Source organism: Schistocerca americana, chromosome 7 (assembly GCF_021461395.2).
Source record: "Schistocerca americana isolate TAMUIC-IGC-003095 chromosome 7, iqSchAmer2.1, whole genome shotgun sequence".
Classification (NCBI taxonomy): domain Eukaryota; kingdom Metazoa; phylum Arthropoda; class Insecta; order Orthoptera; family Acrididae; genus Schistocerca; species Schistocerca americana.
In genome coordinates, this window is record NC_060125.1 from 15,406,233 (window position 1) to 15,432,001 (window position 25,769).

Below are 25,769 nucleotides of genomic sequence, written 5' to 3' on the forward strand. Positions count from 1 at the left end.
CTTTCCTTCTCTGGTATTGTTACATTCCATCCTCGATTTTACTTTGTAAGATATATAAACTTTCATTACAATTCAAATTATTCATTTCACTTATATTTTTTTTATTTCTTCAGTTGTTATTTTACATTCTTGTTCCTTTTCTTTCTTCGTTTAGCATTTCACATGTGTGTATTTTGTTAATTGAAAATAATAAGTAACTACTTATTATTGTAGAAAATAATGACGATGATAATTTGTAAAGAAATTCTTGAAACATGTTTTCTTACAGCATGCACATAAAATGAATGAAATTTCTTCCTGTAATATACGCAACAGAGAAGACAATATAAAACAAAATTCAGCAGGATTCCAAATTGTCACAGATGGTACTCAAAATATTCTGTTGTGGATCAGGCATATTTCAATATATCTATAAGTCTTGGCGAAGAGAATTGGTTGTTTAGTGCTAGTGACTGCAGCTCGATTTCATTATTTCACAAGTGAAGATTGACACCACTTCCAAAATCAAAAGCTGTATACGTCCCACGGCTGTACCTGTGCCATCGAGCCTATTGGGATCGCCTTACGAACAAGTTCCTTCTCCTCATGTACAATGCTCTAAATGGTTTTATCACATTGACCAGCTGCCTTTTCATAGTTGTAAGAGAAAACAATGGTGAGTTTGGTCCGAGAACTTGAGAATTTCTTTTTGAAGCCACAAATGTCCTTGTCATACCATCAAAATGTCACCAAACAAACACCCGACCAAGTCGAAAGATATTTGAAAGCTGTTTTCTTTCCCAGTGAGGGAGAATATCTGTATTGTTGTTAGATTATTGCAGTGGTCAGTGTGAAAGAACCATATAGAGCATCGTACCTGAAGACAAAGAACTCGTTCACCCTCACCTAGTGATACCAAATGGATCGACAGCACAGGTACAGCTGTGGGAAGTATACAGTTGGCGATGTTGGAAGTTTTTGTGAGAAGACTTTCTGATTTACATCTGCTGAATGATTATGATGTCAGTCTCCACCTGAGAAACAACACAATAGAACTGCAGTAGGCAGCATTTTGCAAAATTTCAAATTATTACAGAAGCTGATTACACAGTTTTCAAGAATATTAATTACACATGACCTTTCATACGAAAAACATTTTTTTATATATTGTCTTGAAGATATTCCTTCTAAACCTAAACTGCCAAATTGTCTTTCAGGGTGTGTTTTATCCCTTAATAGTGAAATTAGGTACCAACAAAAAAATATATACTGTACTATTTGGCCCCTCAACACACCCGCCAAGTTTCATCGAGATCGTTTATTGACATTTGGGAATGTTGAAACTTCCTGGCAGATTAAAACTGTGTGCCAGACCGAGACTCGAAATCAGGACCTTAGCCTTTCGCGGGCAAGTGCTCTACCGACTGAGCTACCCAAGCACGACTCACACCCCGTCCTCACAGCTTTACTTCTGGCAGTACCTCGTCTTCCACCTTCCAAACTTTACAGAAGTTCTCCTGCAAACCTTACAGAGCTAGCACTCCTGAAAGAAAGGATATTGTGGAGACATGGCTTAGCCACAGCCTGGGGAATGTTTCCAGTGTGAGATTTTCACTCTTCAGTGGAGTGTGCGCTGATATGAAACTTCCTGGCAGATTAAAACTGTGTGCCAGACTGAGACTCGAACTCGGGACCTTTGCCTTTCGTGGGCAAGTGCTCTACCACCTGAGCTACCCAAGCACGACTCACGCCCCGTCCTCAAAGCTTTACTTCTGCCAGTACCTCGTCTCCTATCTTGATTTTGGAATGTTCTTTTGTAAGTCTGCCTGTTACAGCAGAGAACACTATCAGCACAACACTATTTCGCTACGCCTAGTCACGCTGCCTTGCAGCGTCATGCAAATACTCGTCTGCTCCGACTATTTAAGCCATTACAAAACCATACAAAGTCATTTACATGCTATGGAGCGGACAGTACCAGCAGATCAGATGCAATGCCACCATTCGGCAGTACTGGCAGTTCCATCTCAGCACTCCACGCTGGCAACTCAGCCCAGTTTGTCCCGATCTTCACCGGCAGCACATCAGCTGTTGCATGCCAGCAGCAACAACAACGTCCCCACACTTCACGCCGCCTCCTACTGCAACTCTAGGATTCATCGTGTAGGAACATAACACACGATGTCCACAGCAGAGACATTTCTGTTATACACACATCAAAAAAGAGTTTTGCATCACTTCGGTTCCAAGACAGAAAATTGGAATAGAGATCAACATAAAAAGGGCGGAAATGATGTTTATTGCTCGTGAAAACCACACATTGCACGTTGTACCACCATACAGCGAGACCTTCAGACGTAGTGGTCCGGACTGCTGTACATTCGGCATGTTGTTGGGCCCATCTGTACCACTCTGCATGGTGTCACGGTTGCAAAGATGGACCTCACCACGGGCATCAGGAGTGAAGTTGCACATCATGCAGACTACTGCGTGCAGTTGAGTCACAAAATGACGTCCTGTGGCTGCACGAAAAACATTATTCAACACGGTGGCAGTGCTATCAGGGTTCCTGTGAGGCTTAATCCGTAGATAGCGGTCATCCACTGGACGGCCTGAGCAAGGCATGTCATCGACAGATCCTGTCTCTCTGTATCTTGTCCACATCTGAACAACATCTCTTTGGTTCAATCCGTGATGCCTGGACACTTCCCTTGTTGAAAGCCCTTCCTGGCACAAAGTAACACTGGGGATGTGATCAAACTGCGACCATGACTGTCTAGGCACGATTGAAATACAGACAACACAAGCCGTGTACCTTTTACTTCCTGGTAGATGACTGGAACTGATTGGCTATCGGACCCCCTCGCATCTAATATGTGCTGCTCATGCAGGATTGTTTACACCTTTGGGCAGGTTTAGTGACACCTCTCAACAGTCAAAGGGACTGTGTCTGTGATACAATATCCACAGTCAATGTCTATCTTCAAGAGTTCTGGGAACCAGGGTGATGCAAAACTTTCTTTGACATGTGCATATAGTCGTGTGGATATTTGTCCGAGGACATTATAATTGAGTTTTGGTTTTGTTAACAAACAGTACTTTTGATCATTCTTGGTGCAAGTATACATCGGTTCCATATTTGCAGTAGAGTTGTCGGATCTCGACTGATGTAAGCAGTAACATCATTCATTGATAAACAACAGTCTCTACAGGCCACAACCGTGCTGCTCTCATATCCTGACATGTGCCGACAGACATTTCTCCATCTTACACGAGGTATAATGCAACCTTTTCACAAACAACATCTAATGTGATTTCTGAATGTGAAATCCACTGTGTAATCTTTCCTCACATATAGAAGGTAGTGGATTTACTTCTACTTACTCTGTGGGGTTACACTGAAATGCCAGTTGTTTGCGTATCCAAACATTCAGTACCCTTCAAGCAAATTTGATGTTCCTCATGTTCCAGTTGTGTACTGTTGCAATTTTAATGTCCCCCAATGTGTTTTCATTTAATGGCTGCACTTATGATTTTTAACACATTTTCAATCATCACATTTATGAATTACTCATACAGTTCTCAACTCCTTCACCAGTTACAGTTTCATCACCTAGCCAGTTATTTTGTTTGAACTACACTACAAAGTCAGTAGCAGTGCTTACATTTCAAGCTGTTCCAGGCGGTAGATCTCAGAGAAGGCAGCAGCCGAGAGCACCTTTGCATCACAGACAGAGAGTTCTGCAAAGCAGGGAGCCCACGGCTGATGGCAATTATTGTCTCATTGTCCAAGCCAGGTCCACACCATATGTCCAGCTTTCTCAATCTTTTCAGCCCTCGACCCCTTTAAAACACAATTAAATACATAGTTAAAGTTGTGTCAGATTATCTTGTCTTTATTAGAGAAAAAAATCAGAGAGACAAAATTTAAATGACCTGCTTGCAAACTGCTCACCAGTTTTGACGACTTTGATATTCTAACTGAGTGCCATGCAAAGATAAAATAGTTTTTAGGAAATATCCAAGTCACAGGTCACAATACACTAGCCAATTTGGGGCAGGTAGAATTTCAGAATACTTAAAAATAAGGGAATTGTAAGTATAATAGCTTCAAAGATATCAAAGACTGAATTTCAATTTGTTTCACATATACCTGACTCATCACCAACTGTGAACACTCAGATATTAATAGGATCAATAAACAGGGAGGCAAAAAAACTGAAGATAATGCCAGAGCAGCATAAGCAACATCAAACTGAGCAAAATTTTCGGAATAATCAGAGGTCAGAAGGGCAATTATGATAAGCTATGGCCACAAAATTAAGGAGAGTCAGCAATGAGCATACAAAACCTCCTCCAGGAAGGGAATCAGTCTGTGTGTGTCTACCAGTGTGCTTTTGTCAGAATAAGGTGCTACTCCACTTGTTACAATAACAGTTAATTCAGTGTCTTTCCACATTAGCTAGCCCTTAGATTTCACTGTTAACAACATCAAATCTTGTGGTACTACATGTCTACTATCTTAGTGTAGTTCCATTTCTCCAACATAAATTACCATCTTAATAAATTAATGACAGTATGCTATAATTAGCACAGTCGTGCATCGCCCAGTAGACACCACAGAAAATTTGCAACAAACATAACTACCCACAGGCAGTAATTTAAAGTTTGCCTACATTTGACTGGTCAGCAGGAATCATAATCTTCAGGAACTTTTTTTTTAATTTTTTTATTTTAAGCAACTAGTTTTGTAGGACCAAATTGAGGAACAAATCTTTAAGGTCATGGGACTGGTCAGTACATGAAATTACAGCATAAAAGTATTGACAGATAAAATAAAATGTTTATGAACCCAAAAAAGACAAGCCATAAGTTTATGTAAACAAAATCAACAATATAACACAGGAATCGGCTTATTTTTTCTAGGAACTGCTTGACAGAACATGACAAGTGGCTCATGAGGAAGCTCTTCAGTTTCTATTTGAAAGAGTGTGGATTACTGCTAAGACATTTGAATTCTTGTGGTAGCTTATTGAAAATGGATGCACCCCTTTCTGCACAAGAGCCAACGAAGTGCGACCCAAATGGAGATTGGACTTTTGTCTAGTATTAACTGAGTGAAAGCTGCTAATTCTTGGGAATAAGCTGATATTGTTAACAATAAATGACAGTAAAGAATACATATATTTATAGGCCAATTTCAGAATGTCCAGACTAATGAACAAGGGTCGACAATAGATTCAGTTATTGCCCGAACTGCCTGTTTCTCAGCCACAAATATCCTTAGAGAATGGGAAGAGTTCCCCAATAATATAATACAAAATGTCATAAGAAAATAAAAATAAGCAAAGTAAATGACTTTTTGTATCAAACTATCGCCTATTTCAGATACCATTTAAATAGCACAAATGGCACCATTAAGTCTTTAGGTAGATAGTAAACTATTCAGGATCTTGTCTAAACACCTAGAAATTTGATCTGTTCAATTTAAATAATCACATGCCCATTCAGTGAAATTAAAATGTCAGGTTTTGTTGAATTGTCTGTTAGATACTGTAAAGACCGAGTCTTACTGTAATTTAGCATTAGTTTCTTTTCTACAAGCTGTGAACTTATGTCATGAACTGCATTATCTGAAACAGAGCCAATGTTGCACACATCTTTTACTACCAAGCTGGTGTCATCAGTGAACAGAAATATTTTAGAATCACCTGTAATACTTGGAGGCATATCATTTATATAAATAAGGAACAGGAGTGGCCCCAGCACTGATCGCTGGTGCACCCCCCCTCCCCCCCCCCCCCCCCCCCCCCCCCCCCCCGCACCCCTCAGACCCCACATTGTACACATTCTCAACACTGTGGATCATGATGTTTTGCTGTATTGTTAAAATGAGAGGTGAACCAATTGTGAGCTACCCCCTGTATTCCATAATGGTCAACTTCTGCAGCAATATTCTTTGAACAACACAATCAAATGCCTTAGTTAAATAAAAAAGGATGCCTACCGTTTGAAACCTTTTGTTTAACAAAAGAAATTAAAACAAGGATAGCAATGGCAAAAGAGGCGTTTTATAAGAAAAGGAGAATCTTCTGCAGCGGTATGGACAGGGAACTCAGAAAGAGACTCATAAAATGTCTTGTATGGAGTGTTCTTCTATATGGCGCTGAAACATGGACTATGAGGAAAAAAGACAGAGAAAGGCTGGAGGCTTTTGAGATCTGGACATGGCGGAAGATGGAAGGAATAAGTTGGATGGACAGAGTAAAAAATGAAGAGGTACTGAGAAGAGTGGGAGAGAAAAGGCAGTTACTAGATGTAATAAAGAGAAGAAAAAGAAATTGGATTGGGCATATATTAAGAAAGAATGACGGACTGATAAAAACAGTTTTAGAAGGTTATGTAGAAGGGAAAAGGAAGCGAGGAAGGAAGAGATTCCAGATACTGGATGACATGATGGACGGTACAACATACAGCAGCCTTAAGAAGGAAGCAATGGATCGCAGAAAATGGAGAGGCAAAGGACCTGCTAATATAGCAGATAACTGATGATGATGTTTAACCCATCCGTTCCGTAGAAATGTTGGAACACGTAAGGCAATAATGACGTTACGACTTATCTTAGAAGATAGATTAAGGAAAGGCAAACCTATGTTTCTACCATTTGTAGACTTAGAGAAAGCTTTTGACAATGTTGACTGGAATACTCCCTTTCAAATTCTGAAGGTGGCAGGGTTAAAATACAGAGAGCGAAAGGCTATTTACAATTTGTACAGGAACCAGATGGCAGTTATAAGAGTTGAGGGACATGAAAGGGAAGCAGTGGTTGGGAAGGGAGTGAGACAGAGTTGTAGCCTCTTCCCGACTTTATTCAATCTGTATATTGAGCAAGCAGTGAAGGAAACAAAAGAAAAATTCGGAGTAGGTATTAAAATCCACGGAGAAGAAATAAAAACTTTGAGGTTCGCCGATGACATTGTAATTCTGTCAGAGACAGCAAAGGACTTGGAAGAGCAGTTAAACGGAATGGATGGTGTCTTGAAAGGTGGCTACAAGATGAACATCAACAAAAGCAAAACGAGGATAATGGAATGTAGTCGAATTATGTCGGGTGATGCTGAGGGTATTTGATTAGGAAATGAGACACTTAAAGTAGTAAAGGAATTTTGCTACTTGAGGAGCAAAATAACTGATGATGGTCGAAGTAGAGAGGATATAAAATGTAGACTGGCAATGGCAAGGAAAGTATTTCTGAAGAAGAGAAATTTGTTAACATCGAGTATAGATTTAAGTGTCAGGAAGTCGTTTCTGAAAGTATTTGTATGGAGTGTAGCCATGTATGGAAGTGAAACATGGACTATAAATAGTTTAGACAAGAAGAGAATAGAAGCTTTCGAAATATGGTGCTACAGAAGAATCCTGAAGATTAGATGGGTAGATCACATAACTAATGAGGAGGTATTGAACAGAATTCTGGAGAAGAGGAGCTTGTGGCACAACTTGACAAGAAGAAGGGATCGGTTGGAAGGGCATGTTCTGAGGCATCAAGGGATCACTAATTTAGTATTGGAGGGTAGCATGGAGGGTAAAAATCATAGAGGGAGACCAAGAGATGAATACACTAAGCAGATTCAGAAGGATGTAGGCTACAGTAAGTACTGCGAGATGAAGAAGCTTGCACAGGATAGTGTAGCATGGAGAGCTGCATCAAACCAGTCTCAGGACTGAAGACCACAACAACAACAACACCTATCAGCTGACTTCAATCTAAAAAAGATGCAGCTCTAACACCAATTACTACAGGAATTTTTCCACGAGTGATCCCACCACCACCCACTACACTGTTACCTATAAGCTTTGGCAGCCTCCCCTCTCCATACCTATTGAGGTGCAGACCATGCCTAGTGACATCCGATCTACTGATGGATCACATGGCAGTGCTGCCAGTCGAGTCTGTGTCCTCCTCCATCAGTGCCTTCTCCAGCCCCACGTTAACACACCTAACGGCAACACTACGACGAGGCCAGTCGTGACGCTGAAACGGTTGCACGAAGTGCACGTTAGTGCCACCAGTTTGAGTAGCTATCTCTACCAGGTGACCACCTGCATCACACTCCCTCACCCTATCGATACTATTCCCAGCGCCACTCACAATCACGATGTGATCCTCTTTTGTAAAATTCCTACGTAACTCCTCTACATTAACGGTCACCTGAGCCAATCCTGCACTAGGCTTCACAATGCCGGTGACCTGTTACTCTCCCCCCGACACTTCCTGCAACTGCGGGTTCATACCTCTGCCGTGTGAATTATCTAACAGGAAGAAGAAGATTCTGCTGCTAGAATTTGCAACTGACTCAGGTTCTCTAACTGCTGAGGACTTCTGCATGTTTCCTACACCTACAGTTACAAGAGGCTGCAAGAGACACTCCACTAAACACAGACAGTTGGTAAAATCTATCTGTTATACGACAACTGTCCGAATATCTACTCCTCCTAGCTGCCTTCTTACCAACTGCCATTTCCCATTCCTAGTGCCCTTTGTCCTCAACCTATCTAGTCCTTCCTTTGTGTTTTGTAACTATGCTCTTTAGCATAACAGGTAGCTATCTGGGGGCAAGTCAGTTTAAAATCACACACATTTCCGTGCACTCATACCAATCTGCTGTAGGTCCGCAATAGTCGAGTTATGGCCTACAGTTACTCTGAAAATTTTGGTCAAATGGACCCGTATCCCGCTCAGGACAGTTTTTTTATTTTTTTTTCCTTTCTCTTATATTTGATCAAAGCTAGTCCTCAATCATTTATGTCATACACCTGAGACTGTGCAAATAACGATTTCTTAAAATGTATACAGCTGCGGTACCTGTCACAGTGAAATGTCATCCACTATCAGAGATACATTTCACGAGGAAAGCCTCACCGACTGTGGCCGAACGGTACGAAACCCGTGTCTAAACAGTCAACTCCCGTCCGCAGGGCTTATAATTTCTGTTCTCGCAGTACTTTTTCCTCTCCAACTCGAAAATGAAAGTTACTGCAAAATTCACGTGTCCAAGAGAACAGACACCTTTTTTGATCCTGCAACCAGTACGAATCGAGACACAAAGGAATTGCTGACATTTAGCTGCTAGTGGGCATCGAGTTACATCAGTGGGGAAAATTAAAAGTTTGTGCTGGACCGGGATCCGAACCTGCACCTCCTGCTTGCTAGACAGATGCTGGCTCACCTCCCTTTAGACTCAAATTCTCCATTTATCCACACACTACTGAGATAGTGCCCCTGCTCATTACACCCGTAAATTGAGAACTAGGTCTGACAGGAGGTGTGATACGGTAGTCCGTGAAGCTGCAATGACTACCGTGTCCAGATGCCTCGGTGGTCAGAGCATTTGCCGAGTGAGCAGGAGACCCGGGTCAAATCCCGGTCTGGCACAAATTTTCAAATTTTCCCACTGATGTAAATAAAAGCCCTCTAGCAGCTAAATGTCATTAATTCATTTGTGTCCTCTTGCAGTCTTCAAGGGTTGCAGGAGGAAAAGCTTACGGGCACTTCTACAGTTGTAAAGGGGACTTAGAGTTTCGTCATCAAAACTTGAGTTACTGTCTGTGGAAATGTACCATTTTGATATAAGTTTAGTTTTAATATCAGATCACTTCCAAACCTTCCACTCCACCGCACACACACAAACCGAGGAGAGGGCAGTGCCGTCACTCTCTACTGGGATTATGATACTGCTTACCATTTCCCTCCAAACACAACAATGACTGTGAGAAACTGGTACGTTTTGCAACTGGAGCGGTTGACTGCGTTTCTTCACAGATTTCTCCACACACTACTTTTCAGGAGGACATTTTTGTCACACAGAAGAGGACCCGACGGTGAGTGCCCATATCTCCACTGTGTGCGTACCGTGAAGCAGGTTACTTCAAAGTGGTCTGAGCTTCACACTTATTTCACACTGAAACAGCAAATTTCTAGACTTAGTAGACAAAGTTTGGATGAAGAATCTAAGTCTCCTCCACAACCCTCAGAAGTCTGTAATAAGAATTAAGAAACCGTCATGTATACTTTTCCTTTTTCTTTCCTAATGAAATATGAATACAATAGTCAAGCAAATGTGTTAACACAATTATTGCTGGAATCTCTCTCTCTCTCTCTCTCTCTCTCTCTCTCTCTCTCTCTCTCTCTCTCACACACACACACACACACACACACACACACACACACACACACACACAACCACACACAAACTCACTATGTTCATTGAAGACTCACTAATTTCTTTCCTGCGATGTAAGCCTTCAAATTACGTTGGAAGAAATTCAGGATGGGAGTAGGGAAATCAGAGAAATCATCTGCAACAGGCACATTGGATGAAAGCTGCCAACTTATTTTTTCTTTACGAAAACGGTACTTGTGGTGATTACTTGTGGCATGTATCCTAAATACAACAATATGTTTGAAATATTGGGGCTGTCGACTGACTGTGTGCAGTGCTATAAGTGTAAAAAATATTGCAACAAGTTTGAGTCAGACAAACATAAGTGTAGAGACATTAACTGATTGGAATATTGTGTTAATTCCTGCAAATATTGTGCACTAATTTTTGGTCAAAAAATTGTTGTTTGTTTATAATTAGGAGTAAATGAGGCCACTCACCAAATACCAGGAGTGTTGAGTTTTCAACAGATCACACAAAAAGAGGAGGAAAATCTTGCTACTTCTGGGAAAACATCCTTCTGTGAGTTAGAGAACACTCACTCACACTGTGTGTCCAGCCTGCAGAGAGGAGAATGTGTGTGTGTGTGTGTGTGTGTGTACACTATAGCTCATGAAACGATCTCTCCTCCAAACGGTTACAAAGTTTTACTACCTGTACTGACATAAAGGTTATTACTGTTTGCTGTTGTACTGACATAAAGGCTATTACTGTTTGTTCAGCCTCTCTAGCCTCCTGCAGGGCTTGATCTTTGTCATGCATAACACTAGTTACGTGACTTTGTTGTGACTTCCATTGTCTTGCGCTAGCACCTAATCCGTGGATCTGACCCACTAATGTGTTAGGAAAGTCTAATGTTAAATGTCTAAAATCTGTCAGTTATTTACATTATATGAATATCTTTTCATTTACATTGACTGTAATTTTTGCATAAGTACATCCGAAAGCTTTATTATGTTTCTGTACTTTATGAGACAAGATGTTTAATACCAGCAAGATGACTTGAGCTGTGATTACTATTCATCCACAAACATCTGTGTGGTGACCTACATTTTTAAATGCGTGCTATACTTTTCATATGATTTCGATATAATTACTTCACTTTAATGTAATGCTACTATTCATACCTGTATCTACTATCTACACCTATGTGCTATTCTACACTTTTGACTTTTTGCAATGGTTCTGATAGCTTACCAACTTTCGTCTTTCATTGACCTCTTGTACAACTGGCTTGTACTTTTACAGAAATTTTTTTTATTGTTTTTATGTTTAGAGTGAATGTTTTGTTTAACACATTGCGGTAACTTTCAACACTCAAAGCATGAAGCAGCATTAGTGGTATCTTTGCCTCAATTTCACTTTGTAACAAACATCTATGGTCAGATTTTTTTTTACAATTAGCAGATGATCGGTTATAATAGGACACACCAACTGTTGTGCAAAAATACCTGACTTTATATATTTTTGCCAGTGTTTTTTCCATGACTGTATTACTATCACAAAATAAAGAACAAAGATAGTTTGTGCATGTTCAGATGGGGCAGTATTTTCATGGATAGACACAGTGATGTGTGATGTTGTTGTTGTGGTCTTCAGTCCTGAGACTGGTTTGGTGCTGCTCTCCATCCTACTCTATCCTGTGCAAGCTTCTTCATCTCCCAGTACCTACTGCAACCTACATCCTTCTGAATCTGCTTAGAGTATTCATCTCTTGGTCACCCTCTACGATTTTTACCCTCCACACTTCCCTCCAATACTAAATTTGTGATCCACTGATGCCTCAGAATGTGTCCTACCAATCGATCCCTTGTTCTAGTCAAGTTGTGCCACAAATTCCTCTTCTCCCCAATTCTATTCAGTACCTCCTCATTAGTTATGTGATCTACCCATCTAATCTTCAGCATTCTTCTGTAGCACCACATTTCGAAAGCTTGTATTCTCTTCTTGTCTAAACTATTTATTGTCCATGTTCACTTCCATACATGCCTATACTTCACACAAATACTTTCAGAAACGACTTTCTGACATTCAAATTTGATGTTAAAAAATTTCTCTTAGTCAGAAACATTTTCCTTGTCATAGTCAATTTACATTTCACAAGTATATCTTCTTTACTCAAACCCTCCTCAGTTATTTTGCTCCCCAAATAACAAAACTCATTTACTATTTTAAATATCTCATTTCCTAATCTAATACCCTCAGCATCACCTGATTTAGTTTGACTACATTCCATTAACCTCATTTTGCTTTTAGTGTTGTTCATCTTATATTCTCCTTTCAAGACACTGTCCATTCCATTCAGTTGCTCTTCTAGGTCCTTTGCTGTCTCTGAGGGAATTACAATGCCATCAGCAAACCTCAAAGCTTTTATTTATTCTCCATGGATTATAATTCCTACTCCAAATTTTTCTTTTGTTTCCTTTACTGATTGCTCAAAATACAGATTGAATAACATGGGGGATGGGCCAGAACCCTGTCTCACTCCCTTCTCAACCACTCCCCTTGACTCTTATAACTGCAATCTGGTTTCTGTACAAATTGTAAATAGCCTTTTGCTCCCTGCCACCTTCAGAACCTGAAAGACAGTATTACAGTCAACATTGTCAAAAGCTTTCTATAAGTCTCCAAATGCCAGAAATGTAGGTTTGCCTTTCCTTAATCTATATTCTAAGATAAGCCGTAGGGTGAGTATTGTGTCACGTGTTCCAACATATCCACGGAATCCTAATTGATCTTCCCAAAGGTTGGCTTCTACCAGTTTTTACATTCGTCTGTAAAGAACTTGTGTTAGTATTTTGCAACCGTGACTTATTAAACTGATAGTTCTGTAATTTTCACATCTATCAACACCTCCTTTCATTAGGATTGGAATTATTATATTCTTCTTGAAGTCTGAGGGTATTTCACTTGTCTCATACATCTTGCTCACCAGGTGGTAGAGTTTTGTCAGGACTTGCTCTCCTAAGGCCGTCAGTAGTTCCAATGGAATGTTGTCTACTCCTGGGGCCTTGTTTTGACTCAGGTCTTTCAGTCCTCTGTCAAATTCTTCATGCAGTATCACATCTCCCATTTCATCTTCCTCTACATCCTGCTCCATTTCCATAATATTGCCCTGAAGTCCATTGTCCTTGTATAGACTCTCTATATATTCCTTCCACCTTTCTGCTTTCCCTTCTTTGCATAGGATGGGTTTTTCATCTGAGCTCTTGATGTGCATACAGGTGGTTCGCTTTTCTCCAAAGGTCTCTCTAATTTTCCTGTAGGCAGTATCTATCTTACCCCTACTCATATGTGCTTCTATGTCTTTACATCTGTCCTCTAGCCATCCTTGCTTCGCCATTTTGCACTTCCTGTCATTCTCATTTTTGAGATGTTTGTATTCCTTTTTGCCTGCTTCATTTACTGCATTTCTGTATTTTTTCCTTTCATCAATTAAATTCAATCTCTCTTCTGTTACCCAAGGATTTCTACAAGCCCTCTTCTTTTTACCTACTTGATCCTCTGCTGCCTTCACTATTTCATCTCTCAGAGCTACCCATTCTTCTTCTACATTCCTTTCCCCTGTTCTTGTCAATTCTTCCCTAATGCTCCCCCTGAAACTCTCTACAACCTCTGGTTCTTTCAGTTTATCCAGGTTCCATCTCCTTAAATTTCTACCTTTTTGCAGTTTCTTCAGTTTCAATCTATAGTTCATAACCAATATATTGTGGTCATAGTTCACATCTGTCCCTGGAAATGTCTTACAATTTAAAACCTGGGTCCTAATTCTCTGTCTTACTGTTATGTAATCTATATGAAACATTCAGTGTCTCCAGGCCTCTTCCATGAATACAACCTTCTTTCATGATTCTTAAACCAAGTTTTAGCTATGATTAAGTTATGCCCTGTGCGAAATTCTACCAGGCGTCTTCCCCTTTCATTCCACACCCCCAGTCCGTATTCACCTATTACAGTTCTTTCTCTTCCTTTTCCTACAATCGTATTCCAGTCCCCCATGACTACTAAATTTTTGTCTCCCTTAACTATCTGAATAATTTCTTTTATCACATTTCTTCAATCTCTTCATCATCTGTGGAGCTACTTGACATATAAACTTGTACTAGTGTGATAGATGTGGGCTTCGTGTCTATCTTGGCTACAAATAGGCATTCAATATGCTGTTCATAGTACCTTACCTGTGTTCCCATTTTTTTATTCATCATGAAACCGACTCCTGCATTCGTCCTATATGATTCTGTATATATAACGCTGTATTCCCCTGACCAGAAGTCTTGTTCTTCCTGTCACCGAACTTAACTAATTCCCACTACATCTAACTTTAACCTATCCATTTCCCTTTTTAAGTTTTCTAGCCTACCTGCCCTATTAAGGGATCTGACATTCCACACTCCAATCAGCAGAACACCAGTTTTGTTTCTCCTTGTGACGACATCCTCCTTAGTAGCCCCCAGCCCAAGATCTGAACGGGGAACTATTTTACCTCCAGAATATTTTACCCAAGAGGATACCACCATCATTTAACCATACAGTAAAGCTGCATGCCCTCAGGAAAAATTACGGCTGTAGTTTCCCCTTGCTTTCAGCCATTCGCAGCACCAGCACAGCAAGGCCGTTTTGGTTAGTGTTACAAGGCCAGATCAGTCAATCAGCTCGACTGTTGCAACTGCAACTACTGAAAAGACTGCTGCCCCTCTTCAGGAACCACACATTTGTCTGGCCTCTCAACAGATACCCCTCCGCTGTGGTTGCAACTACTGTACGACACTCTATTTTGCTGAGGCACGCGAGCTTCCCCACCAATGACAAGGTCCATGGTTCTTGGGGGAGATGATATGTTATGTTATGTGAATAATATTTGGTCTTTTGTCAGTATTAGCTTATATCATCTCACATATAAGTGATTGTACTTTAAGCATTTCTGCCCGTTTCACACTTTCTTACATGTATACAAATACGGTGATGACGGTTTAAAGGACACCAATACTAATAATAGAAGATGCCTAAACACCTGTGTGTTGTATGCTTCATAAAAAGAAAAAAAGCCAGGAGTTTCTCCCCATGTGAATCTACAACAAATTCCACCTACTCACAAACAGATCTCACATTAAAATTACCATGTAAGCAACAACCAGTCGCAAAATCATGTTTTCTTTATTTATTTTTGCAAATCGACCTACATTTGTTCCTTTTTACTAATTTGTACAATCGCTTTTTGGCGTATATAACAGTACTATGTGGCTGACAAAATCTTTGTCAATATATCCCTTTTTTGTAAATATTTCAGTATTTTATCATTATATTTTACCTCACGTTGTATGTAATTTCTTCTTCTCATTTTTATTTTAACTGTATCTTTTCGCATAGAGGGTGGGTTTGCTTTGCAGCGCCCCCTTACAGTTCCTCGTTGTCACAGTCAGTTCTCGACATACCACTTAATGTTTGGCCTCTGCTTAATACAGTGTTACTACTCAGGGAACATATTCGTTGAAAGGTAAATTTGTATGCGCATTTTAAATGGTTAAATGCATCTATATACATTTAATTGGTTTTACGTTGCTTTATGTACATTTATTCATTTGGTCACTGTTATTAATTATTTTTATTTTTATTCTCGTGTTTGTAGCTGTTAATCAGTTGAAATCGATTTGCAAAAGTAAATAAAGAAAACACGATTTTGTGACTGGTTGCTGCTTACTCCGTAAATTTTCAGTTTACAGCCGCTGCACAACTTGGGAACCACACGGAGCCCACCATTCACAAGATCTCGCACTGCAACACCACACCCAGATTATTTCTAAAAATGGAGCGACAGTCAACCACACCCTTTCACAGGAGCTACATCAGAGTGGCTGTAAACTCCCACTTTAAATTCGTCAGAATTACTGGGTCACAGTGTCTGTCCTTTGCTCGTGAGATTCTAAAAAGCAACGACGAATTTCGTCCATTGAAGTGCAACATTTAACTCGGATACATTATAGACAGTGACAGATACGCTCTAAAGTTCCATCCGAACGAGTTTCGTACCTTTTGAGAGCTGATTCGGTAACATCAAAAAACCATTTATCATTAAACTAATAAAACTATTAAAATAAACTGTCAGATAGCACACTCGGTACTCGGACCACCTGTGTGTCAGCCACAGTCGAGCGACCGCCGTTCGTGTGGAGAAACAGCTCACCGGCAGTGGTGCCCGTGTAGAATGCCACACAGTGGTCGCAGCTAAACTGGCGGACTGCACGGCTGCTTCCACAGGTGACCCTGCCTCTGATGTCTGTGACAGGACTGGAGTACGTTGCAGTGGGAGGAATTACGAGGCAGGTCTCGTGTCTAGGTCTATTAGAGGGATACCGGTGGACCTGTGTGAAACTTCCACACTTTTACAGTTCTAAATAATGACAGTATTTGGAATTAGTGTAATGGCTAGGATACGGATAGTTGTGGGAATGAAGAGAACACATCTTTAAAAATGAAGCAAATGACACGAAATAATAATCAGGAATTTATGACACATTTTTGTAAGAGGAAAAATCAGAAAGTAGCACACAATAATTTTATCACTAAAAAGTTTAATAGGTAACAAAACAAAAAAAAAATCACAAATCCATTTGCATCTTTTACCTACTTTTTTACACAGTCACCGACATACTCGACACAATTCTTCCGTCGCGGTACCAGTTTCGATGTCCCCTGTTCATAGAAGTCTGTTTGGTTGGAGTATAGCCACCTGTGGACTGCCGATTTCACTTTTGTATCTGTCCCAAAGCATTGCCTGGTCAGCAATTTCTTCACAGGACCAAACAGATGCAAGGTCCACATTATGTGGTAGTTTCTGGAGCACCTCCCACCCAAATTTGGCACAAACAGGAGCAGCAATGAGGGGGCGAGCATTGTCACGAAGTAGTCTGAACCGTCAGCATTAATGTCGGGATGTCTGTCACGAAAGGGCACGGCGCAATTTAACCGAAGTTTTAATGTAGACTGAAGCATTCACCGTGATTCCATGTTCAGTGTAGTCCACCGTACCACACTGAGCGTATCTCAGAACACTGTCACAAGCATTTTCCCAATAGACTGAGTCACTCTGAATTTTTTTCATACTAGGGAACCGGCACGTTTCCACACCGTCGAGGCGTGTTCGGTTTCGGGCACGTAGTGGTATGCCCGAGACTCGTCACCGGTGACGATTCCTTTCAGAAAGTTGTACCGTTCTGCCGAATAATGCATGAAGTGGTTCGAGCCCATCACCATTCGCTGGCCCTTGCAGTCGTCTATCGTGTTCGTATGTGCCGAGTGAGAACTAACTTTACGAAATTTCGACGTGTCGCGAAAAATATTGTACACTGCACTATAGCAAATCTCGAATTGCTGCGATAAGGTTCGCAGTTGCGTGTGCCGGTCTTTCAAAATTGCTGCCTCAGTGGCTCGACATGTGGCGGGGTTGCAGCTGTTACCGGTCACCCAGAGTTTGGCGAATCACTGAGGTCAACACGGTTCTCTCCGAAGAATGCACACCACCTGGAGACACTGCTACAGTCTGTACAGTCGTTGCACACGAGCCACGCATGTCCCTGTCAGTTTCACTCAGTTTATGCCCTCTGGCCCACAAATATTGAACTACACTTCACTGCTCTTCACAAGTTGATGACAGTAACACGTGTGCCGTGTTTTTGTGTAGTTTAGGCTTCTCTCACTAGAGCTGCACATGAAAACAAAATACCCTCTGTAGTGAAAACTTCAAATTATATCATCACGAAATTTCAGCATTCTACCTGCAATACCGGGGGAGAAAGATTTTTTGTGCATTTCTTCCTGATCCTCTCTCATATATATATATAAAAAAAACAAAGATGAGGTGACTTACCGAACGAAAGCGCTGGCAGGTCGATAGACACACAAACAAACACAAACATACACACAAAATTCAAGCTTTCGCAACAAACTGTACCTCCACCTGTCCAATGGCCAACTTCACACGTCCGTCCACATCAAGCCCACCAACAAGCAACAGTACCTCCATTATGACAGCTGCCACCCACTCCACATCAAACGGTCCCTTCCCTACAGCCTAGGTCTTCGCGGCAAACAAATCTGCTCCAGTCCGGAATCCCTGAATCATTACACCAACAACCTGACAACAGCTTTCGCATCCCGCAACTACCCTCCCGACCTGGTACAGAAGCAAATAACCAGAGCCACTTCCTCATCCCCTCAAACCCAGAATCCCCCACAGAAGAACCCCAAAAGTGCCCCACTTGTGACAGGATACTTTCCGGGACTGGACCAGACTCTGACTGTGGCTCTCCAGCAGGGATACGACTTCCTCAAATCCTGCCCTGAAATGAGATCCATCCTTCATGAAATCCTCCCCACTCCGCCAAGAGTGTCTTTCCGCCGTCCACCTAACCTTCGTAACCTGTTAGTTCATCCCTATGAAATCCCCAAACCACCTTCCCTACCCTCTGGCTCCTATCCTTGTAACCGCCCCCGATGCAAAACCTGTCCCTTGCACCCTCTCACCACCACCTACTCCAGTCCTGTAACCCGGAACGTGTACACGATCAAAGGCAGAGCCACGTGTGAAAGCACCCACGTGATTTACCAACTGACCTGCCTACACTGTGATGCATTCTATGTGGGAATGACCAGCAACAAACTGTCCATTCACATGAATGGACACAGGCAGACAGTGTTTGTTGGTAATGAGGATCACCCTGTGGCTTAACATGCCTTGGTGCACAGCCAGCACATCTTGGCAGAGTGTTACACCGTCCGGGTTATCTGGATACTTCCCACCAACACCAACCTATCCGAACTCCGGAGATGGGAACTTACCCTTCAGTATATCCTCTCTTCTCGTTATCCGCCAGGCCTCAATCTCCGCTAATTTCAAGTTGCTGCCACTCATACCTCACCTGTCTTTCAACAACTTCTTTGCCTCTACACTTCTGCCTCGACTGACATCTCTGCCCAAACTCTTTGTCTTTAAATATGTCTGCTTGTGTCTGTATGTGTGGATGGATATGTGTGTGTGTGCGAGTGTATACCTGTCCTTTTTTCCCCCTAAGGTAAGTCTTTCCGCTCCCGGGATTGGAATGACTTCTTACCCTCTCCCTTAAAACCCACTTCCTTTCGTCTTTCCCTCTCCTTCCCTCTTTCCTGATGAGGCAACAGTTTGTTGCGAAAGCTTGAATTTTGTGTGTATGTTTGTGTGTCTATCGACCTGCCAGCGCTTTCGTTCGGTAAGTCACCTCATCTTTGTTTTTTTTATATATATATATAGTACGGTAGGCCAAAATTTCACGGGTTTCAAAGGATTCCAAACCAGGCCTCCCTGCACTGTTACAGGCAACGAAAGCAACAGTTATCCATCCATTACCCAAACTCGAAGAAGATGAAGTTTTCATTAGAGAAAAATTAAACCTCGCACCACAAAACAATGTAGGTCCGTTTAAAAGAACAAATTGAGCAGTTTTACCTACTCCGCGTACTTCGTTCTTTTTACCCTTCGAGGAAGATGCGGAAGCACCAAGAGTACCGTCCACATTTACAAGTGTCTTGTAGACAAGCTCCTCTCTCTCACACACTCCACAGCGCTCTCTCTCGCACGACCAAGGTCACGCGCTCTACTGTGGAGCCATCTATTGAGCACACAGAGAGTTGCCCAGAGAGCATCCCAGGGTGCCCCAGAGAGCTACAACACCAAGAAGAATCGCTTCTCGGCTTTTGGCAAGATCAATGTGTAGTATTATGGCCCTTAAAAGGGCTACTGAAGCATCTTTTTCTTCTGTGGGTTGCAGGGGTCCCGACCCCTGGGGAGGTGGGTGGTTTATTTGTATGGCTGTGTGCGCCGCCTTATAGGCGGGTGGCCTTGAGCGGGACTTAGCCGCTGGGCGAGGCAGTAGGCAGCCGCGAGCTCTAGTATTACTTAGCTCGCGGCGGGCTAAAATCAAGTTTATCAGCGGAAGTGACGTAGCGATAAGACGTTAGTGAATCGAGCGCTCGGCGCGCTTCCTGTTTCTGTGTCAGTCGACTGCAGGCAGCAGCACGCAGCACACAGCCATGCCGTACCGTCGTCGCAAATACACTAGGAGGAGCAGAATGCCAGTTTATAAAACTGTTTTTAGTTTTGATGAGACACCAAGTCCTGTCTCTCAACAGGAGATACTGTCTTTTGTCTACACTTGTAAATGTGGACGGTACTCTTGGTGCTTCCGCATCTTCCTCGAAGGGTAAAAAGAACGAAGTACGCGGAGTAGGTAAAACTGCTCAATTTGTTCTTTTAAACGGACCTACATTGTTTTGTGGTGCGAGGTTTAATTTTTCTCTAATGAAAACTTCATCTTCTTCGAGTTTGGGTAATGGATGGATAACTGTTGCTTTCGTTGCCTGTAACAGTGCAGGGAGGCCTGGTTTGGAATCCTTTGAAACCCGTGAAATTTTGGCCTACCGTACTATACCTATATCAGAGATTATTATCTCTGGTGAGGGTTCCTACATTTCCTTGCACATAATTTTGAACAAAATTCTTTACAGAGCATTACAATGTCTCAGTGCAAACGACACTTCACATAAGAATGTAAGCTACGTGTACTTTTTGCCTATACGGGATACAAAAATAGTAGCGGATTTACCGGGTGATCAAAAAGTCAGCATAAATTTGATAACTTAATAAACCACGGAATATAGTAGATAGAGAGGTAAACATTAACACACATGCTTGGAATGACATGGGGTTTTATTAGAACCAAAAAAAAAACACCCCATGCTAGATGCGTGAAAGATCTGTTGCGCGCGTCATTGGGGGTGATGATCGTGTGCTCAGCCGCCACTTTCGTCATGCTTGGCCTCCCAGGTCCGCAGACCTCAGTCCGTGCGATTATTGGCTTTGGGGTTACCTGAAGTCGCAAGTGTATCATGATCGACCGACATCTCTAGGGATGCTGAAAGACAACATCCGGCGCCAATGCCTCACCATAACTCCGGACATGCTTTAAAGTGCTGTTCACAACATTATTCCTCGACTACAGCTAAGTTGAGGAATGATGGTGGACATATTGAGCATTTCCTGTAAAGAGCATCATCTTTGCTTTGTCTTACTTTGTTATGCTAATTATTGCTATTCTGATCACATGAAGTGCCATCTGTCGGACATGTTTTGAACGTTTGTATTTTTTTGGTTCTAATAAAACCCTATGTCTTTTCAAATTTATACTGACTTTTTGATTACCCGGTAGCTGACCTCGAAAAGGCTACGAACAATTTTCCGCGCGTAAAGACGGCATTTAGTAAATACAGTTCTGCTCTTTGAACCATTTCTCCCTGTAACTCATATATAATGATTCCAAATGCAATTTTAATAGGCAACTCTCTCTTGTTAATTGAAAAGGTATGCTCAGATGACATGTTATTAAGTTTATCTGTGGTATTGCAGTAGTTTTCCCAGTTTCAGTCAGCTGAGCATTAATTGCAAACAGGGGATGCATGTGAAACTTTCACCCTTTTATAATTTTAAATAATGACAGTATTTGGAATAAGTGTAGTTATAGGCATAAGGATAGTTGTTGACAATGAAAACTAAGTTTGTCGTTTTGGAAAGTATACTGGTTTAGAAAAGTCAGCTTGTACAATGGGCAGAGAGAATGGATCATTGCAGTGGTCCACGGTTATTGTCAATGACAATTCTGAATGCAAATTATCCAATTAATAAGTACTTTGAAACAAATAAAATGGTATTTGTAATAACATAATATGAAAAAGAAGTATCTTATTTGTGATAAATAAAGTAGCTTTGTAAAACAGAGGCACGAAGCTGGGCATCCACGATACCATTTTGTGTACGATAGGTAAAAGTCTCTTTTGTGTTACTTACTCACTTTACTTTACTTTACTTTAGTTTATGCGATCAGGCCCAGAGGGCTGCGCGCTGCTACGAGGTTCCTGCTCCAGCGGGTTCTGTTTTCTGCCTCCTGGCACCAATCATTCTCTATTCCAATCTGCAGCAAGTCCTTACGGATCCCATCCCCCCTTCTCTTCTTTGGTCTTCTTAGTGGACATCTTCCACAGGGAGTATAATCCGTAGCTTTCGACGGCCGTCGGCATTTACCCGTCCAGCTGAGATGTCCCGCCCGTACAAAGTGCTCGGTTCTCATCAGTCCTACAATGTTTGGTCTATTGTATATTTTGTCTAGCTCACAATTATATCTGATCCTCCATTCTCCAGTGATCTCATCTCGTACCAGACCAAAGATCTACCTTAAGACTTTCCACTCAAAAACAAGAAGATTGTTCGAGACTTTTTTTCGACACACTCCAAGTATGTGACTAGGGAGACAAGGTGTGGGAGATCTGTTTCTGGACATAATGAGGAGAGTAAATTCTATCTGTGAAGGCCTCACTGAGACCCTCAACATGTCTGGAGAGGAAGTACTCGTCTCTCCCTATAAAATGACCACAGGTGGCTCAGCTGTACAGAATGGACTCTGGCCGAGGAGCGGATGTCAGCTGTCGAGATAGGTAGGCAGGTCCGACGTGTAAGGAGGTGCCGACGGAGCCATCCGGAGGCAGTCGACCTCGAGGAAGGTGGCCTGTTCTGACGAGGAGGGGAAAAGGTGTTAAAATTCTGGAGGAATGTGGATAGTGTCCTCCCACTCACTACAGATCATGAAGATGCCACACAATGCCTCCCACCTGTGTGGTGAGAAGCAGTGCATCCAACTCCATACTGTTGTTACTTCGTACCCAGATTTCCCAGTCCTAGTGCTGTTTCCCATTGTTACCGTTCTCTATTGCATCACATTATACAGTGTGTCAATATCTTTCTCTGCTTTCCTGAATTTCCTCATCAGCTCCTAAACTACACACCATCCCACTCTCTTACCACGCACCTCGCGAACTACCGACAGCTGAGCCGCCGTGTGGCTTACAGTGCACTGCAGTGTGCCCGAGTGTACCCTAGGTGCACAACCCTTACACATTCTCCCTGATGACGTAATTATTCCTGGACTGTCAAACTGATTGCACCCCTTCACTTCACTCCTGCATTTTCCACATTCCTCGTGGGCCTGCCCGCACTACACATTTTCTTACACCTCGTAGTTTACAGTTATTTGCCTCATCCGCTCAGGCACGCACCGTTCTGACCTCGTCCGATCCATTTACACGTGCTGCTTTTCCTCTCTACACTCAGATATACCCACCAATCTGCACCACACATAATTACTATACTTTTTTTCTATTTTGTTTGTGACCTCATCCACCTTTCATTTTCACCTTGTTTTTTTGTTATATTTCATCTGATTTTTCGTTTCCTCACTATTCTTCATTTCGTTCTGTCTTTTTTGGGGTTTTAAGACAGTCCATCATATTTTTACTTTTTTTTGTCCTCCACTACAGTTCCTTGCTCCTTCTATATGCACCAACATGGAAAAGTTTCCCTTTTTCTAGCCAGAACACAGACCCACATACTGTTCCTGTGTTGTTGCTCAGCTTCTGACATCTCCCAAAAGGTCTGATCATCAAATTATCCATCTCCAGCTGCAACCCATTCCTCCATAATGATACCTACCTGTTCATATTCCACCAGTCCATAGCTCTCACCGACAATCCTAAACTGAAACGAATGCCCTAACAAGTAAGCTTTCACGGCCGGTGTCTTCATCAATTAAAACTTCCGGGCTGAATTGCCGTGGTCCGTATATAAAACTTCTTCTCCTTCCTGACGTTTCGTTGCCTACTGCGGGCAACATCTTCTGAGGTGAGTTGGCGACCGGCTGCTAGGCGCTGGAGGTCCCGCTTATACAGAGCGCTTAGATGGTGCCACAACTCGTCACGTGCTTTCGACTTTAAAACTATCTCTGGCTAGAAGCTGTAATCGACAGAGATGGTACTAGCCAGAGATAGTTTTAAAGTCGAAAGCACGTGACGAGTTGTGGCACCATCTAAGCGCTCTGTATAAGCGGGACCTCCGGCGCCTAGCAGCCAGTCACCGACTCACCTCAGAAGATGTTGCCCGCAGTAGGCAACGAAATGTCAGGAAGGAGAAGAAGTTTTATATACGGACCATGGCAATTCAGCCCGGAAGTTTTAATTAATGAAACAAATGCCATCCAGGAATTAAAGCAGGTGGACAACAACCACTTCAAAACACTCACCAATCAGTTAACCTCATAATCCCACATTTCACTACCAAATCCACAACAATCACAAGAGCCTCCATCAAACCCTCCCTTACAGACCTACTTCCACCACATGTTCGCATTTCTGGGATCCTATTCTGTAAGCTCGTACCTTCATTAAGAGACTGCAGTGGGGCACTGTGTCAAATGCTTTTCAGAAATCTGTGAATATGGAATCTGCATGTTGCCCTTCATCCACAGTCCACAGTATATCATGTAAGAAAAGGGCAAGCTGAGTCTCACGTGAGTGACGCTTCTTGAAAACCTGTCGATTTGTCGACATAAGCTTTTCAGTCTCTTGGAAACTTATTATATTTGAACCCAGAATACATTCCAGAATTCTCCAGTTCCCCACAATGGAAACACCTCCTCAGCACCAACTGCATTGATAAGACTTGACCCAAAACTAATATTGGACTCTGCCTTGCTCAATTTCCTCTCCATTCAATCGTGATCAGCACCCCACTCCCCCCAATTATCCTCTGGTAACTTTCCTGAATTCCCTAATCTCAAACCTTTCACCACCCTCATTCTCCAAATCCCTAACACAGAAACTAACCCCACATCCACAGAAAGAACTGCAATCCAGCACCCAAATACTGATCCCAAGCTTATAAAGCTAGCTGCAACAAAGACTCCACAACTTTGATACCTGGTGTAAACCTTCAATTGGGCAATCCCATTAGTTCATAATCAGACAAGTGTGTCTCTGACAATAATATTATCTTTGAACTCTTCCATTTGGTCCGTGTTTGCATAGAAAAATAGTAACATCAGAAAATTGAGTTCGCCTTGATGCAAAACACCTTGTTACTTGTTTATTTCTTTATTATCCCAAACTAGTTTCGGCGACAAATATCGTCGTCATCGGTGGTTTTTTTTAATCTTATTTATTGTATGTTACAGCATGTTTTAAGCAATTATTGGCACTGTTTGTGATGTATTTTCTGTGCTCTTTTTTCTGTTGCTGTCTTTTACTTGGCGTACATCATGTCATGTTTGTTGGATGGTATGTGGCTGCTTTTATACACAGAAAAACAAAACTTTTACACTTTATTTCTGAACCAGAATATTACACCATCTTCAACTGTGTGCAATTACACAATTAGTTACGATGCACCCTGAATTTGTCAGATGTTTGGCAGTCTCTGTCTTCCCCTATAGTTTTTAGCCACTAGTACTGAGGAAATCATTCCCTAATGTTTTTAAACGTCGTGTCATCCCGTCCTTTCTTCTTGTCAGTGTTTTCCGTATGTTATCTTCTTTACTTGTACTGTGGACAACTTCCTCACTCTTTATCAGCCACCTAATTTTCAGCATCCTTCTATAGAGTCACATCTCAAACACTTTGGGCCTCTTCCCTTCCTGGTTTTTCCCACAGTCCACAATT

At 41.8% G+C, this 25,769-nt stretch overlaps 1 protein-coding gene across 1 annotated transcript in view; it reads right to left on the reverse strand.

Annotated features, from left to right (window-relative positions):
* Positions 1 to 3,726: 3,726 nt before the first annotated feature.
* LOC124621949 overlaps positions 3,727 to 25,769 on the reverse strand; it is a 215,628-nt gene continuing 193,585 nt past the window's right edge. Inside the window, exon 6 of the mRNA XM_047147466.1 lies at positions 3,727 to 3,823. The gene's annotated coding sequence lies outside the window, so the exon portion shown is untranslated. The remainder of the gene's footprint in view (positions 3,824 to 25,769) is intronic.